Raw genomic sequence first — 12,636 nt, forward strand, 5'->3', positions numbered from 1 at the left:
AGATACTTAAGGGATATTTCCCCCTTAATATGTATACTATATTTATAACAGTAATCAATATAACAGTAGAATTCTCCTTAAACGTCATTTGTTGCAGTCGATCTGTTGGTAAGTGTGGCCCAAAGGGTTTCAGTGAGTTGCTAGTCTATTTGCCACGTAAGTGCAGCTTTCAGGCTTTAACACTCAGCCAGACCTCGGAGACCTCCAGGTTAAGAGCACTCATGGCAGAGCTAGCCACTGAGAGGGAAAGGAACGGAAAAGGCCTGTGGGTGATGGAAGTTCCAGGGGAAGTAGGAAAAAATTCGTGGCAAAGGGAACCCAGATTGATGGTGCCATGGAGATGCTGCAGATCTCAGCACTTGGGGGTGCCTCTTCCATCCCCTCAGCCTCAGCAAGACCCCGTGTTTTGGTGTGGTAGGTTAGGTGTGTGGTTCAGGCGTGGCCCCAGAGCATGGAAGAGCAGAGAACATGGATGGACACAAATGCTGGAGATGCTCATTCCACTGAAAGGTGGGAGAGGAGCCCACGACAGTCCTGAAGCTCAAGCTATTAACTTCTTGGGTCAGGAGGAGGAGCTGACAAGTTTGACCGCGGTGTAGCAGCGAATGTTGTTAGTCCAACGTGCTGGCTAAAGCTTAGGTCAGCCACGGGGTTGGCGTCACGGGTTCAGCCTAGCAGACACCTGAGTCAGGGGGCAGAGAGGCAAGGTCAGTGCAGAGGGAGGTGGATCCCGAGGTGGGGGCGGAGCCTGGGAAAGGCCAGCGCGGGGGGGGGGAGGGGGAGGCGGGGCCAGAGGTGGGATGAGGCCGGAATCAGGCAGCGTGGGCGGGCCTGGAGGCGGAGCCTGGCCCCGTGGGGTTTGCGCCTGCGCACGGGGGTCCCGGGAGGCGGGGCTGCGCGCGCGCGCTGCGCGGGCCCTGGAGGGCGGAGTCCAGGGCGGGCGCAGGCCGAGGGAGGGGGCGCGGTGTCTCTGGAGTCAGGCGCTCCCTCAGGCCGCGGACGTGATGCTGACTGCTGCTGATCCGGCGGCGGGGCCGGTGGGGATGTGACGGGCAGTGCCTCGCCTCACCTGCGGTCCTTGGGCCCGTAGGTCACTGGCGGCCAGCAGTCGGGCCGCGGCGGAGGAGGCAGCGTGACCTCCGCACGGTGAGAGTGGGGGTCAGGAGGGAGCCGGGGCCGGAGTTGGGGTGGGGCGGGCGCCCGCGACAGTCCAGGGCGGGGGGCGCGTCAGGTCGTGGGCCCAGGCACCTGAGGTGAGACAGTGACGCTCTCCGGCCTCCCGCCCTCCCCGCACCATCCCGAGCTCCCCACGAGCCGCCTGAGGAGGGGCGAGCGTGGAGCCTGGAGGCCGGACGCCCCCCTCTCTCGGGTTGTGACAGGCGCGCCGGGGGGCCTCGGGCGCGGGGCTGTGCCTTTCTCTAGTAGGAGGAATCAGGGCGAGGCCAAGTTACCCTGCGATTTCAGAGCCAGGATGCTTGTGAGGTTTGACAGGGGAAAGTACCCGGTTCCCCTGAATGACGGTTTTTTTTTTTTTTTTTAATTATTGGGCCAAAACAAAGACACACCCTGAGACACATCCTGAGATCAAACTTTGGTGGACCACACCGTTGCCATATAGGTTCAGATGCTCCTTCTCTCTCCTTTGACATCTCCTGTTTTTATACGTATATTTGGTTTTTATGCTCCCACTTTTTTTTTTTAAATCAAAGTAAAAGGAAGAATGATTCCCTTGAGGTAGTTGTCGTCGGTAGCTAAGCTTGAGTTTGAATTTCAATAATTGCAAATTCATCTTTGTAGGCTACCCAGCCAGTTAGGCTTTCAGGTCCAAGACTAGGCCTTAGCAGTGTGGAAATTACTGATGCAGGGACACTTCGTGGTCCCAAATTGTAATGTGAATGTTTTCCTCCCACTGGTGAGATAAAACTTGAGCTTTAGCCTTTTTGGAGTCGTCCTTTGAGAAGACATTCCTTTTCTCCTTTTTTTCCTGAGCATTAAAATGTAATGGAACGTATTAATTATGCCAGTTTAAAAAAAAATCTTTTAGACTAGTTTAAAGATTTTAGTGGTGGCCCCTCTTCTTTAACCAAAAGGAATTTAAGATACCCTTCTGCTCAAAACATGTCGTATCTGCAGTCAATATATGATAAGTATTTAAACATTCCTGAGCGGTTTGCCTGAGGTCAGTCTTCTCAGACATTATTACTGTTTACCTCTAGTGATTATTATAGCTCTTTAGTATTATTTCATTATTTTCTTTAGTGTTCTCAACGTTGACTTCAAAGAATCTTTAGGTAAAAAAACACACACTTTCTTGAACCCTTTAGCCATAATTCATACTCTTTTACTTCAGTGTGGTGTTAATATGCCATAGTGAGAAACTGCTAGAAGACATCCTGAGGGCAGGAGCTTTCCATTTAAAACAACAGCAACAACCAACCACTTATTCTGTATTTCCATATTGAGACCTGCATTTTTTTGTTTGTTGCTTTGACTCAACTCCTTTGTGTACTGGACGGGGGACTTTGCTTCCATCAATGACTCAGTATAGGTAATTGAGTCCGTCAATGACTCTACATTATCTGTGTTTGATAAAAGTCAAAGTCCTTCACAATTTCTGATAATTTGTGTTTCTGATTTCATTTCCACCATCTTCCCTGCCAGTCCATACAAAGACTACTTAAGAGTTCTCTGAAGATGACTCTTTCTTTGTAATTTTACACTGTTCTTCTGTTGAGAATTCTTCTCTCCCTAGTAAACAATTTGCTTTTCAAGGCCTACTGAAAATGTCACCTCTGAATATGGTCCAGACATCTTATCCCCCTTGTCTTGACTGATCCAGTAGCACGTCATACATTCTGCATTTAGCATTTGCCAGTTAGTAATGATTTGCTTAAATGTCTCTCTCCATAAGACTTTTAGGTTTCTTCGGAAGGACCTTTGCAACTCTAGCATGTACTGTTATGTGGTACAGGTACTCAACTATTTATTGAATACATTTTTGAGGAATGCTCTTAATCCTGAATATAGATTTAAAATAGGCAAACTTTGTTAACTATTTCTTTCAATATCAGAAAACATGGAAAAGATGGATGTGCAAGGTATTTTTAAATTTCTAAGAACACAGTCAAAATTGTTCCTGGTTGGGAATGAAACCTCAGTTATGACAGCAAAAAACCAATACATTTTATGATGCAAGGGTAAAAACGGCAGGGCCAGTAAGGATTGCTGCTTCATTGATTTTAGGACTTTATTTTGAGGCAAAGTTATTTGCCCGAGGTCATGCAGGTAGAAAGGGACAGACCTCGGATACAATTTTGACTCTCTGTATTTCCTTTGCCCCCAGTTTCCTAATTCTAAGTTTTAGTAATTGTTCTACAATCTGAGTGGAAGATTTTGAGAGTCAGACATGTATTAGTAAAGGGAGTCAATAAATAGAATGTTGAATTTGAAGGAATTAATTAGTTATTTGGTTCAGATGTAAAATTTTACCTCTTAAACAACCAAAGCTCTAAAGATAAGTGCCTTGTTTGAGGTTTCTTAGGGTCAGTTGTACCCCACATCTCCTCACCTCACGGTTGTGTATTTTTTATTACTTAATGGTGCTTTTTGGGAAAATGAGGAAGCTGCCAATTTTCAGAGGGAGAACATATCAGCTTGTATTTTCTCCCTCCATGAATGCTTAGCTGCCACTCTTTCAAACTTAGAGCCCTTGAGTGGTGAGAAACATGATTATTCATTTGGGGATAGAGGAGAAACCTGACCGTAATTACTCCATTGGCCAGATAGTTTTTAACCTCAGTGCTTGGGGCCCTCTCTCCAGATGCCACATAACAAGTGGCTCTGCTCACCATATGGAGATCCCACATACAGTTAGTTTTGATGGTAAAATGAGATTTTAACATAAGGTTACAGATGGTTAGTAACATGGCTAAAATTACATGTATGGCTAGTCTGTATGTGAGAGGAGCCTATCTGATTACTCCTCTGGGATAGGTTTTTTGGGGGAAAAAAAGGACAGTTGTGGTTTTTGCCTCTGAAAAGCCAGTTTTGAAATGTGTATTCATTGTCGTGGGCCTGATGAACTCCATCAGGCTTTTTATTTTACAAACAACTTCATGATGAAGAAATAAGAAAAAAAAATGTTTAATTTTTCTTCTCATTTAATTCTTACCATGTATCCGTGATTTTATACTATATTCAAAGCATAAATATAATGTTTAATATTTGTTTTCACATTTAATGTTTTCTTTTTGTTATAATTTTTATACATTTAAGTTATACAATGTTGCAGTGAATTGAGTTATTTATTTTTAATAGTTGGACATCCAAGTTGTTTCTTGTTTTGCAAGTAATGCAGTTATTATATAGCTGTGCTGTTTTGCTTCTTTACTTTAGGCTAATGACCCAGGAGGGGGAATGACAAGGTCAAAGGATATGAAGGTTTTTGTCACTTTTGAAAAATATTGCTGAATTTATTTCCAAAAGTTTTTTTAAAAATTTATTTATACAGCCTCTGGCAGTTGGTTGACCAGTTTCATCAGACTTTTACAGCTTTTTGTTTTTTAAAAGTTTGGTTTTTAGGGGTGCCTGGGAGTCTCAGTCAGTTAAGTGTTTGCCTTTGGTTGAGGTCATGATGCCCGGGTTTTGTGATCCAGCCTCACACTATGCTCCTTGCTCAGTGGTGCCCCCACCCCGCCCCATGTTCTGTCTTTCTCCTTCAAATATAAATAAAATTAAATCTTAAAAAAAGAAAAGGTTTGTTTTTTAAAAATAGGTATAAGGGCATCTACTGTCTAACATCACTAACCACAATAGAAAAGCAAATGCAGTATTTTTCTAGTTTTACCTTCTCCTTTGTATGAATTGTTTGTCTCTTATGCCTGAATTTATTGGAATCTTTTTACCAATTTTCATTAGCGCTTAACATCATGAATATATGAATCTCTTAACATATGTATCTGATCTGTTTTGTTGTTATTATTGTGGGTTTGGCAGTTTTCTAAATTATTAAAATCACTGACTTACAAAAATTTTTGTGATTTCGTCATTTGATTTTGATGTCTAAGAATAAATGTCAGTCCACCATCTATCTGATATACATTTTTATTTTCTTAAGCTTCTAGAGTTTGTTTTGTTATGGGTATATATCTTTAGAAAATTATATATGCAATTGAGTTTGAATTTAATTTATGTGAATTTTATATGCTAGAGAATCACATTCTTAAAAATATCTGAGTTTCTGTTGGTAAGCAGCTACTTTTTTCCTTCCTGAACTTGGATAGGAAACAAAACAAAACTAATCTAGTTTTTTTTTTTTAAATAAATAGGTACTTGTTTTTAAATAAATTATAGTAAATTTCAACAAACGAAAATTTCAGGAAAGCATACTTTGGTTAATTGAAGTTTTTGTTGGTTCATGGTTAACCAGAAGGTCATTTCTCATTTAACTCTTATTGTTAATCATTCTAAAATATATGAGAGTCAAACTTTGGTAATCTGCTTCCTTTGAGGAGTGAGACATTCTAGATAGATGAGCTATCCCAGGGTAGTAGTTAACATCGAGTGAATGCTGGATACTGTGCTGGTACGTGGCATTGAGTTGCATACTTAATTCCCAGAACAACCATGATTAGGTTGTTTTCATATCCTCACTTTGCAAATGAGGAAACTTAGAGAGGTAAAGTGACCTGCCAAAGGTAACACAGCTAGTAAGCAGTGGAACTGGAACTCAGTCTGCCTCCTTTTTTTTTTTTTTTTTTTTTTTTTTTTTAAGATTTTGTTTATTTATTTGACAGAGAGAGAGATCACAAGTAGGCAGAGAGCCAGGCAGAGAGAGAGGGGGAAGCAGGCTCCCTGCTGAGCAGACAGCCCCATTCGGGGCTCGATCCCAGGACCCTGGGATCATGACCTGAGCCGAAGGCTGAGGCTTAACCCACTGAGCCACCCAGGCGCCCTTCAGTCTGCCTACTTTTAAAAGGCTTTGTTTGAAAACTGTATTATCTTAATTTTTGTGCTAAGGATTTGAACTTTATCTTGTAGGCATTGGAAAGATATTAGATGTTTCAAAGCAAGGGGATAATAGGATATGTCTTTTAGGGAGTTGGCTGATGTAGTGGTGTGGAAATATATTGAACTGTTTTCTGATAGGAAGTGGTTGACTAATAGGTCATATGAGAAGGGAAGCCTGAAATGCAAAGTGGGTTTGGAGATCAGGGGATACTATGGAAAGATACAGGACTTAGTAAGTCACTGATTTACAAGAGTGTGGGAAGCTGGAGTGTTGATTTGGAAAATATGAAATAGGGTAATGACAGATGAATATGTACTTACAGCATGTCATTATGTTTCTTTCGTGGCATTGACTATGATGTATTGCACCTAATCTAGTGACACATCTACCTGCCCCACTGGATTATGTGCTTCTCAAGAATAGGGACAGAGTAGAAAGCATGATCTAATACAGAATGAGCTAATTCAGGAAAATGGTAGAAGACTGATTTGGGGGTGGGAAACACCAAATCACCTAAATCAAATAGTGCCTGGAGGAAGAGTAGCTCTAGAAAGTGACAGCTGTCAGGGAGGAGCAGGGAGAGCAATCAGTGCCAGACTGGGAGAAGTTTAAAGGAGAGGGAAGTACTTACAAAAGTAAATACAGAATGCTACTTCAGGCTACAAACAATTCTAGTTGTTGTGTCTGGTGTGATACGCTGATGACCTGCAGTTATATATAGCTCAGTTGTCTATGTTACTTTTTCCTCCCATACCTTTCTCAGAGTATCCTGTGGTTTCCTGCTTCTTTAAGCTTCTAACACTTGCTACTGGTGCTGATGCTGGGATGTGACATACCCTCTGGAGAGCAACCAGTCAGAAGTCTCCTTCCTTTTTAAGTGAGTTGACAAATCAGAGTATGTTAGGTGTAACCTGTGAGTTTTCAGCTCTTCTCTGCTGAGTTGATTGCTTTTCAGTGTTCCCCCAGTTACTTCTCTGGCTTTCAAGACTTCTGATTGTTTTGAGATTTAGAACCCTTGAGAAGACAGAGGATTCTTAAAGACTGGATGCTTGAAAGCTGAAGTTTTTCACCTGTTTACTTTTCCATCTTGACCAGTTTGAATATAGTTGGGTCATCTTGGAGGATTGTTGATCTTAAAAATGCCCCAGGACCATCATTCCGAATAATTAAGCATCTCTGTTCTCTTTGTACAGTCCTCTTTGTACAGCTCTTAGTTATCTAAGGTGTAGGAGCTTGTTTGAAATTTCCTTGGTCAGTTCCAAGTAACTTACTTCGTATGACTGGTTTTCTTTCTTTCATTTTTAAATATTCAATTAATTTATTTGACACAGAGAGAGACAGTAAGAGAGGGAACACAAGCAGGGGGAGAGGGAGAAGCAGGCCCCCTGCTGAGCAGGGAGCCCTAGGCAGGGATCAATCCCAGGACCCTGGGATCAAGACCTGAGCTGAAGGCAGATGCTTAACCCACTGAGCCACCCAGGTGCCCATATGACTGGTTTGCAAAGAGCTATTTAGAGAAGGAATTTGTGTTTGATTTCTTCTTCTTTTATTTGCTTCAGAGCATCCTTATTCTTCACTCTTTGCCTTCTTCCCAGTTTTCATCTGGCTGGTTTCTGTACTTGGTAAGTACAGTAAGGGGAAAAGAGAAAAAAGAATGGATGATTACTTTTCTCTTCCTTTCTTTGCTGTAATTGTTACCACACTCTTCACCACAGTCACTGCTCCTAACTGTCCAATTTGTCATGGCCCCCTACCCCATATCTTCAGTATGGGAATGGGAGATGCAAGACCGCTTTTTAGCTGAGGAATGCTGGATGTCTCAGGGTTTTGGTCCTTTTGTAATGTGATATATCTTAGTAGATGCTTTCCATTCCCTGGCAACCTACCTCTCTTTAAATGTTTATTTTATTTATTTATTTAAAATTTTTTTTTTATTTACTTGACAGAGATCACAAGTAGTCCTACCTCTCTTTAAAATACAAAAAATGAATTTAGGCTCTGTTTCTTTGAATTGATTCCCATTCATTCTCTCTCTCCCTTCTTTTCTCCCTCTCTCTCCCTTTTCCTCTCTTCTTCCTTCTCTCCTCCTCCCTCTCTTCTTCCTTTCTCTCTCTGTTCTCCCCTCAGCTTCCTCAAATATATCCCTGCCCCCATACCAAGGCCATAATCTTGATGACAGCCCCTAGAGAATACACTAGGGACAGCTAACTCAGGCAGACACCAGGAGGTACTTTGAGTTTTGTTGTCATCATATTAATGATATTTGGTTGGAGCCTGAGTGCTTTGGGGAAATTTGAGAGCTTTCTCTGACCATTATGTCTTGGCAGCCAGTGCTGGGTTGGCAGTTACAGTTTTCTCTGACAATCATAGTTTAGAAAAGCAGGAACTATTTGTAACAGCTATTTAAGTATAGAGTGGGTCTGGTGATGTTTTGGTCTGAGTTCTTAGGCCAGGTTATAGGAGATATATCCAGGGAGTGGGGAGGCAGAGGTGCCTCTTTTTTTTTTCCCCCTTGTTTTTCCTTTTATTTTTATTTAAAAAAAATTCCTCAGATTTATTTTCTCCATTTCATGATTGCTTTTGGCTATCAGCATTTTCCCAGGCCCTGAGAAGTTCTGCTGTATAAAATCCTCAATCCAAGCTTTCAGACGAAATACTGAGTCTAGATTTTCCTGATTCATGCTATCCATCCATTCAAGAAATACCCACTGAGCCCTTGCTAGTAATAGTGCAGTGAAGAGAACACGTTTTTTACCCCTGTGGAACTTTCATTCTAATGACAAGATACAGAGAATAAATAAGTGTATATATAATATGTGGGTTATTATAGTGCTTGGAGGAAAAGCAGAATAAGGCAGCATGCAAGGGGGATACTGCTGTGTTATATAAGATGGTTAGAGAAGGCTGCAGTGAAGAATGGTATTTGAGCAGTTCTAAGGAAGAAGTGAGATAGTGATCTAATTTATGCAGGTATTAGGGGAGAGAATGAGGAAGATGAAGTGAGTGCGAATATCGAATATCTTGTAGCTGAAGCATGCTTGTATTGTTTGAGAAGGGGCGGGGCGCCTGGGTGGCTCAGTGGGTTAAGCCGCTGCCTTCTGCTCAGGTCATGATCCCAGGGTCCTGGGATCTAGCCTCACATCAGGCTCTCTGCTCAGCCGGGAGCCTGCTTCCTTCTTTCTCTCTCTGCCTGCTTCTCTGCCTACTTGTGGTCTCTCTCTGTCAAATAAATAAATAAAATCTAAAAAAAAGAAAAAAGAAAAAAAAAGGGGCAAATAGAAATGCACACTGAGGGGTGTAATTAGTGGAAGATGAGGTGGGGGGGCCACAGGTGGTGCTGGGGGAGGGGTACATGATTGATCATATATGGCCTCGTAGGCCAGTAGGACTTTGGCTTTCACTGTGAAAGAGGGAAGCACTGAAAGCTTTTTGACTTGTTTTAAATAGACTTCTCAGGGGTGTCTGGGTGACTCAGTGGGTTAAGGCCTCTGCCTTCGGCTCAGGTCATGATCCCAGGGTCTTGGGATCAAGCCCCACATTGGGCTCTCTGCTCAGTGGGCAGCCTGCTTCCCCCTCTCTCTCTGCTGCCTCTCTGCCTACTTGTGATCTCTGCCTGTCAAATAAATAAATAAAATCTTTTAAAAAAATTTAAATAGATCTCTCAACAGTTATGTAGATAATATCCAAGACTAGGTATAATGAGATTGTTCAGGAGGCCCCAGCAGCAATTCAAGGTGGGAGATCATAGTGATTTTTGGCAGGGTTTGGGAGAAGCATTTACAATTTGTATACATTTGGAAAACAAAGCCAACAGCATTTGATGGTGGATTGGATGTGGCCATTTGTTGGTTTTGTCCTGAACAGGTAGAAGAATGGAGTGGCCATTTACCTAGCTGGGGAAGACTTCAGGAAAAGCAGGAGGGAAATAATGGGCTTAATTTGGATGTGTTAAGTTAGCAATTAAGTGGAGATAATTGTCCAGACAACGAGGTATACATGAGTCTGCGATTCAGGCCAGAGGTCTGGGCTGAAGATAACATATTTCCAGTCACTGACATAGACATAGTGTTTAATACCCTAGGAACTGATTAGGATAATCTAGGAAGGAATTGTGGCTGGAGAAGAAGCTCAACGATTTTGCCTTAGGTTTCTGTAATGAGCTAGAGCTAAGAGAATAAGAGTAAGAAGCACTCCATGAAGAAGGAGGAGAATTAAGAGTGAATGGTATCCCTGGAGCCAGGTAAATGTTTTAAGAAGGAGGGAGTGAATGTATAGCTGTGTCAGATGTTATTAGATCCAGGACTAGGATATGATGGTTAGATTTAGCAATACGAAAATCACTGGTGACTGAACAAGTTCCTGGTGGATTAATGGTGATGAAAACTTTATTGGAGGGGGTTTATTAGAGAACTGTAGGAGAAGACCTGGAGACAACTAATTCTTTCAAGGAGTTTGCTATAAATAGAAAATAAGAGGAAGAGGGTGATAGCTAGAGGGGATGTGGAGTCAAGGAATTGTTATTTTTTTTTTTAAAGATGGGTGCTTTTCTAGTATATTTGAATAAATACAAAAATATTTATAGCTGATGTAATGATCCAGTGGAGAGAAAAAATTAAGGAGCTATTTCTTTGAAAATAGTAAATGAAATTAATTTAATCCTAATCTGTGAACCCAGGGCCTATTATTATCGTATATATATATGTCCTTATGTATTGACCTATTTCTTTCAAATTAAGACAGCGGCTAGGGGAGAGGTGTTAAAGAACACCTCCTACCTCCAATTTGGCAAATTTTTATCAGTTCAAAACTAGTTTTATATGTGAGTAACAAAGATTGTGTTTTTTGTTTTTTTGTTTTTTGGGCTTTTTGTTTTTGTTTTTTTTTGCTAACCTATTTTTGTTTGGTAACTTCTCCCTATTAATCGTTTTTAGCAGTTTTGCACAGTGTTTTCCCTGTGGTTCTAAATTCTGTTTTGGTAATCTTTGTCCAATATGGTAGTTTTACTGTTAAGTACTTTTTAAAACAGGCAAAAAATTATTTAATAAAAAAAATTTAAAAACGTAAGTGAAGTATTTTTAAGAGAAAGATTTGATGGCTATTCTTTTTCCTTTTTTTCTAATGTACCTGACCATGCTTTTTCTGTAATTGCTTCTGATTATTGAGTTGATGTTTGAGATGAGTTCAGAAACTTATGTTGAAAGCCCATATTACAGTTACATTACTTTATATGCCTCCTCCTGTGGTTCATTTATGTTTGAGTAAGTAGTTGTCAATATTTAGTGCTGAAGCATTAACTGAAATCACTTTTTAATCTTCATTGGTCTCCCTCCAGATTTTCATTCCTTAGCCACTTTTCCATACTACTGACTTTTGAATTTCTGAAACACAGATCTGATAAGGTCTTATTGTTGCTTAAAAATCTTTTGTGGCTTTCTGTTGTCTGTGGAAGTCAGACACCTTTTTTTTTTTTTTTTTTTTTTTTTTTGCTTCTTGTCCAACTCCTGCCTACACCTGCACTCTGCTTCAGGGGATTTAGAATGCTCCTTATGGGTTCTAATGCATATTTGATGTTTCTTATCACAGGGTAATGGTGGGTTTGCTGTCTGTGTATAGAAAGTCCTTCCCTTGATGTGTCCCTTATCTTCTGTCATGGTTCCATGTTCCAATATTCTTTGACATTTCTATGCTTTTGCACATAATATCCCTTTTTTCCAGAATATCATCCAACTCATTAACTACTTTGCTAAATCAGTTCATCTTTTTAAAAATCCAAATAAGGGGACACCTGGGTGGCTCAGTGAGTTAAGCCTCTGCCTTTGGCTCAGGTCATGGTCTCAGGGTCCTGGGATGGAGGCCCACATGGGGCTCTCTGCTCAGCAGGGAACCTGCCCCCCCATCCCCCACCTGCCTCTCTGCCTGCTTGTGATCTCTCTCTCAGTCAAATAAATAAATAAAATCTTAAAAATAAAAATAAAAATCCAAATAAGTCCCCTCTTCTAGAAAAGCTTCTAGGCATATTTTTACCATGCCTCCTCTACCCCTCCTCCATTGTATTTTTTGTTACCCGTATTCCTGTAACATTTGCAGGTATTTTGTTGTAATATTTGCTGTACTTTACTCTGTTTGCTGTGATGGCTGGTCTCCCTTGCCTCAACACCAAACTTATAGTCACTCAATACATTTTTGTTGAATGAATGATTGAGTAAGGCAGATGATTATTCAACACTGACCCAGTTTTGATTGACCCATTTGGTTGGACTTTTTACATCAGTTTAATTTATAAAGATCATACAAATGAGCAATTCTTTTTTTTTTTTTTTTAAGATTTATTTACTGAGAAAGAGAGTGAGCGAGAGAGAGAGAGAGAGAGAGCGAGCGAGCACAGTCTGGGGAGAGGCAGAGGGAAAGAAAGAAGTAGGCTCTCTGCTGAGCAGGGAGCCCAATGTGGGGCTTGATCTCAGGACCCTGGGATCATGACCTGAGCTGAAGGCAGATACTTAACTAACTGAGCCACCCAGGTGCCCCCGATAGCATTCTTTTTTTTTTTTTTTTTTTAAGATTTTATTTATTTATTTATTTGACAGACAGAGAACACAAGTAGGCAGAGAGGCAGGCAGAGACACAGA

The 12,636-nt window shown here is 41.1% G+C and overlaps 1 protein-coding gene across 10 annotated transcripts in view; it reads left to right on the forward strand.

Annotated features, from left to right (window-relative positions):
• The first annotated feature begins 891 nt into the window (after positions 1 to 891).
• The window catches only part of CCSER2 (coiled-coil serine rich protein 2), a 190,455-nt gene continuing 178,710 nt past the window's right edge, over positions 892 to 12,636 (forward strand). For 3 of the 10 annotated variants that reach the window (XM_045083575.1, XM_045083574.1, XM_045083576.1), the window contains exon 1: positions 896 to 1,146. The gene's annotated coding sequence lies outside the window, so the exon portion shown is untranslated. Of the gene's footprint in view, positions 1,147 to 6,773; positions 6,888 to 12,636 lie in introns of all 10 variants that reach the window. The other 7 variants (XR_006607719.1, XM_045083579.1, XM_045083573.1 and 4 more) reach the window with 6 other exon arrangements.

Source organism: Mustela putorius, unplaced genomic scaffold (genome assembly GCF_011764305.1).
Source record: "Mustela putorius furo isolate JIRA1106 unplaced genomic scaffold, ASM1176430v1.1 tig00000698_pilon_pilon_pilon, whole genome shotgun sequence".
In the NCBI taxonomy this organism is placed as follows: Eukaryota; Metazoa; Chordata; class Mammalia; order Carnivora; family Mustelidae; genus Mustela; species Mustela putorius.